At 35.8% G+C, this 6288-nt stretch overlaps 1 pseudogene; it reads right to left on the reverse strand.

The window, feature by feature from the left end:
* Nucleotides 1–220: 220 nt before the first annotated feature.
* Nucleotides 221–958, reverse strand: LOC103090367 (14-3-3 protein theta pseudogene; annotated as a pseudogene).
* Nucleotides 959–6288: the final 5330 nt, after the last annotated feature.

Consider the following 6288-nt stretch of genomic DNA (forward strand, 5'->3'; position numbering starts at 1 on the left):
ATTAATACTTTTCTACAGCAGTAACTGCACACGAGAAAGGCCAAGACAAACACAAATCAAGGAATGGAGTTTTCCCAAAGCTGCGGTGTGAAAAGACTATAAACAGTTGATTCCATACACATGAATGGGTTTCTTTGCTATAGGAAATCCAAATGGAATAAGGAATGGAGATGAGTAAAAATGTTTCTTGAGGGGAAGAAGGATGACACCCTGTATGCACTTAGTTCTCTGCCCCTTTTGCCGCATCACATTCTTCTCCTGCACTATCTGATGTTCATAATGTTAGGTTGTCTCTAAACAACTGCATGATGAGGGTACTGTCTTTGTATGAGTCTTCATTCAGTGTATCAAGTTCTGCAATGGCCTCATCAAAAGCCATTTTAGCCAGTGTGCAGGCAAGTTCTGGGTTATTAAGGATCTCATAGTAAAATACAGAAAAGTTAAGAGCCAGCCCCAGGCAGATTGGGTGTGTGGGTTGCATCTCTTTCTTGCTTATATCAAAAGCCTCTTGGTAAGCTCCTTAGGAATTATCTATCGTTTGTTTCCGATCATCACCACAAGCAACTTCAGCAAGGTACCGGAAGTAATCTCTCTTCATCTTCAGATAGAAGACCTTACACTCTGGATTAGTTGCATTGGCTATTAAATACTTATCCAACAATTCCAGGACCGTGGTGCAGATGGACTGCAGTTCAGACTCCACTTTCTCCCGATAGTCCTTAATCAGCTGCAGCTTCTTGTCGGAGGTGTCAGTCTTCTGCTCGATGCTCGAGATGACCCTCCAGGTGGACCTGCGGCCCCCAACCACGTTCCTATAGGCCACTGAGAGCAGGTTGCCCTCCTTGTTGGACAGCTCGGAGCCCTGCTCTCTCACGGCCTTCATGCGGGTGGCCATGTGGTCGTAGCGCTCGGCCTCCTCAGCCAGCTTGGCCTTCTGGATCAGCTCTGTCTTCTCCATGGGGCCAAGGATAGGACAGCGGAGGCGAGCACCGACCCGGATGCCGAGGAGGAGTGTGGAGGGCCTTCATGTCTCCGCAGCCGCGGCACGAGTCCCACCACTTTGATCTGCCTTTGGCTTTAGCCGAGGACCCTCCCGTCTCCCCAAAGGGTGATTTTGTATTCCATTCATTCATTCTACATTTAATTGGAATGTTATGTAAGAAATAATTATCCATTTATTTCATTTATGTGTTTATTCTACTATTATTTATATCAATATGGCCTCATGGATATTTGTTTTCTTCTATGGATTATAATTCAATATTATATTATTTATTTTTTGCCAAATTCTCCCATATTTTTACATTGAGAGCCCCTTCAAATGACATATGGTACATATCCTCTTTATTAATAGTAATGAAGAGGAGAAAAAGAGAATACAAAATACCATTATAGAAAAACAGTGAGAGCCAGAAAAAAAAGAATACTTCTGTGGGATCTCCAGGAATGTGTAAAATTAGCTCTGTTAAGTAGTTCCATTCCCCAACCCCTCAACTGTGGGAGATTTGTTCTAAGTCCCTCCCCCATGGTTACCAAAATCCATTGGGCTCAAGTTCCTTATATAAAACAGCATAGTACAGTTGGCCCCCTCTACTCACAGATTCTGCTTCCTGGGATAGGGAGTGCCAACTGTATAGTGCTTACATCAAAGAAAAGTACTTGATCTGGGAAGAGATGGAGGTAAATAAAAATCATACAAAAATAGTATTATGCAATATTTCCCAATAATCCAAAGATTATATGATGATATAAATAATTGGAGAGAAAAAGGTATATTGATGGTGTTCAGAATTATATAATTTTAAGTTTTTTTATGATTCTTCAGTAAAAATATAATTATCTTTCAGTTAATTTCTGGGTATTCAATTGTTTTCTGGGTATATTTCTTTAATCCACCAACTGATTAATACAGGAAGAGTTCTTGTAGGAACAAAAGCAAATAAAATAAAGTGATCACAATGAATTCTATTATCATTGTAAACCTAAATTATATAAATTAATCTGTTTTCACTATCATTTCATTACTAGCCTTATTGTGATTTTTAATTTTCTTATATTTAAAAAATATCAGTCTAGAATGCATAAATATCAGTCTAACTCAAATTTCCCACTCCCCCATAAACTCCAAGGAATAATTTGTGAAAGAACCTGAAGACAACCAGGATTTGGAAGTTAGTAAATTGTTAAGTTTGTCATGTATGAATTTCTCAAACCCTGTTTCTTAAGCTAGAGGGAAAAACCATATCACATGTGATGTATAAGAATTAGTCAACAGAAAGGGGCTTTAAAAAAATGCAAAGTGCTTGCTTATCCTTATCCAGCACTTCTCCAAGTTCCTACTCAAATTGAGCTAAGAATAATTTGTTACTGATGTGATGTGACTTATCCTTCAGTTGAATTGAGATTAAAAAATATTGAGACTAATAGGTCTAATACTTTATTGATCTCATTTATAGATTCATCAAAAAAACATTCTGACCATGGTAGTGCTTTTGCTACTACCTATTTTGATGAAAGTATTTATTGTCCCCAAATCTTATTTTTATATCACTGGTGCATGATCAGGTTTATTATTATAAGTGGTAAAATAGGTTTGTTTTTTTAAGGGCAAATAATGCAAATATATCTTCAAATAGATGTTTCTGTTCACCAATTATGTCTCCTATTTCAGAGTTGACTTTGGTGTTAGTGACCTATCTCCATGTCAAAAATCATAACCATGGGTGTATCTGAATTGTTGTCTGCTCAACATGCTGAAAAAAATAATAAAACAAAGTGATTCTTAAGTTTAGCTTGATAGTTATACTTCAAAAGTTCTATGAATATGGGGAAGGCTGTGCAAATAACTAAACTTAGAATCGTGACATCAGGATATCAGTTTAATCTTTGCCATTTTAGAATTGTGTAATCCAACAAGTTTCTTGGTGTATTTAGACCTTATTTTTCTCATCTCTAAACTAAATGTGGAAGAATTAGATAGCCTCTAATATTCCCTTTAGCTCCAGGAAAATACTTTTTTTGTTGAACTATTACTATAGCAATTTTCTAAATAAAGCTATGCAATCTGTGACTTTTATTAATGGTTGAGGCTTAGCTAAGCTTTAAAGTTTCCAAATGGATTTGATTTGATTTTTTTTGGAAAACTTTATGTAGAAAATCAAATATAACATATATAGAGACCTAGGAGAGAGTTGGAGATTTATAGAGATCATATTCTTAGCACTGCTAACATTATAATTTACAGAATGTTATTCCAAATCTACCCACTTCTTAACCTTACATGAGGGCCTATATAATGTTGCTGCATCAAGCACTTAACGCAGTTTCAGAAATCATCTGCATATTTTTTTAAAGAAAATATTGTTGGCTTTGAAGTTTTATGTGAAACACAAGGAAAGTGAAGTAGTCAAATACATTTATAGAAAATATTAAAGTTGAACAAGTACGAATGACAAAGGAAGCTCAAGTGGATATACAATTCAAATTGATTCTGTTTCTTTTCAATCTTACACTCTCTCTCTCCACGGAGATATACCAGGGAAGATGTGACAGTAGAATACATGATTTTTTATGTAATTACACACTGTTTCCATGGTGTCTGTGTGTGTGTGTTTGTGTGTGTGTGTCAATAAGGTTTTATAGGTGTTTTGTAAACCCAGTGCCCTCAAACTAGTCAGAAAAGCTAGAAGATGTTCCCAAAGATTCTGTCTTCATTAGTGAAGGGGGAATAGAAAACTAAGAATTCAAAGTACTTACTCTATAACTACTATTGTATTAGATTCTCTGAATTATCTCACTTGATAGCCTTAATAAACTTGTTATTTTGGTATTGCCATATCTAAAGTTAGCAAGATGAGTACAAGAGAGTTTAAAGCATTTTCTTCAGAATTTAAATGGCTAGTGGAATTTGATGTAAAACCTGCACCAATTTGACCTCTGTACCCAGGCTTGAGGAAAGGAATTGAGGGAAAGAATAATCGTAAGGCTAAGAGAACTTTTTGCTTCTCTAAAGAAGCAAAAGCACAGAAGGCTAATCTGGGAAGTTGTAAATTCTGATAAAGGGATTGTGTTGCCTACACAAGCAATGATGTGACCAGATTCTCCTTTGTACCATGGCATATGACCATTGAGTGAAACACTCGATGGAGTTTCCAGGAGTACCTTCTTGTCCTGCTCATGTTTCTCAGACACTGTAGCCTGTTCCTTGCCCTAGTCTTGTGTGTATATCCCTATCTGAGGAATATTACAGAGAAAACAATGTACAAATGAAGATCAAAAAGATAGCTCAAGTTAATTCAGTCAAATAATGGAAGTACTTTTCAGTTTTTCACTGAACATGTGTGAATATTAAAGGGAAAGGTGTGGGCTTAAGGCAAAGCAGTATCTACTTCAGAGATAACTGCTTATAAGTGCATTTAATTTGGTGGAATTTTTGCCCCAGTAGTCAAGCATTTTCCACTATAGCAGCATTTCTCAATCTCAGTCCTGTCAACGTTGTGTTGAGTGGGGTTGTCTATACATTGTAGGATGTTTAGCAGCACCCCTGGCCTCTACTCCCGAAGAGTCAGTATCATCTTCACAGTTGTGACTATCAAAAATATCTCCAGAAAGATCAAAATGTCTCCTGTTTTTTTTTTAATTAATTTTTATTGGAGTCTGGTTGCTTTACAACGTTGTGTTAGCCTCCACTGCACAACAAAATGAATCAGTCACAGTGAGTATAAAAAAGCAGCAAAGACAAAAGTATAATATATTTTGCTTTTGTTTCTTTATGTAACAATGCATTCAGTCTCTATCTTTTGTCTGGTAGTTGTAATAAGGGGTTGATCAGTCAGATTTCTTACTGTTAAGCTGAATCATGACTAGGTCACAGTTAGATCGTTTATTAGTCTCAAATCCTACCACCAACCTCTTATATTTTTCTGCCTTTGTATTCTTGTTGTATTTGAACTGGGAGTTCATCCAGTTATAGTTCATCTTTGGATTCAACTTCAGCACTCACTTTGAATATAATATCTTGAGAATGTGCAAGATTCTGCTAATTCTCTCTGCTTAACATCTCCTCCACAGCTGAAAACCTTGGGGAGAGGGAATGCTGAAACAATTGATGTGTCCACTCATTTAGGGCTCAGATGTCTCTAAATTCTAAATGTATACAGTTGGGTAAAGTTTACACTATGTCTATCATTTCATTTTCTTATAAAATCTGAAAATACTACCCCCAAAATGCCACTCAACTTTTTCTTTTTCTTTTTTGCTTTTATGCTATGGGCAAATTATGAGTTATAAGATACACAGCTTATTTGAGTAGGATAATCATTGAACATATACTGACACACATTTTCCCACTTCAAAAGGCTTGTTTCAGAATTAGTCTTTAAAAGACTAATTATTAAGGGTATTTTATTTTTTTATGTGCAAACTGCTCTGTTTTTTATTTTTATTTTATATTGGAGTAGAGTTGATTAACAATGTTTTGTTAGTTTCATGTGTACAACAGTGGTTCTGTTATACATAAACATTTATCTATTGTTATTCAAATTCTTTTCCCATTTAAGTTATTACAGAGTATTGAGCAAAGTTCCATGTGCTATATACAGTAGGTCTTGTTGGTTACCTATTTTAAATATGGCAGTGTATACATGTCAATCCCAAACTCCAAGTTTGTCCCTCCTCCCCACCCTTCCCCCTTGATAACCATAAATTTGTTCTCTAAGTCTGTGATGTGTATTTCTGTTTTATAAATAAGTTAATTTTTATCATTATTTGAGACTCCACATGTAAGCTATATCAAATGATATTTTGTATTTCTCTGTCTGACTTACTGCACTTGGTATGATAATCTCCAGGTCCACCCATGTTGCTTCAAATGACATTATTTCATTATTTTTATTGGCTGAATAATATTCCATTGTAAATATGTACAGCATCTTCTTTATCCATTCATCTGTCAGTGGGCATTTATGTTGATTCCATGTCCTTGCTATTGTAAACAGTGCTGCAATGAACGTTGTGGTGCATGTATCCTTTTGAACCATGTTTTTCTCTGAATATATGCCCAGGACTGGGATTGCTAGATCATATAGTAGCTCTATTTTTAGTTTCTTAAGGAACTTCCATACTGTTCTTCACAGTGACTGTACCAACTTACATTGTCACCAACAGTGTAGGAGGGTTCCCTTTTCTCCAGCATTTACTGTATGTAGACTTTTTTTTTTTTTATCTTTATTGGGGTATAATTGCTTTACAATGGTGTGTTAGCTTCTGCTTTATAACAGAGTGAATCAG

This window comes from Lipotes vexillifer, unplaced genomic scaffold (assembly GCF_000442215.2).
Source record: "Lipotes vexillifer unplaced genomic scaffold, Lipotes_vexillifer_v1.1 scaffold544, whole genome shotgun sequence".
NCBI lineage: Eukaryota > Metazoa > Chordata > Mammalia > Artiodactyla > Lipotidae > Lipotes > Lipotes vexillifer.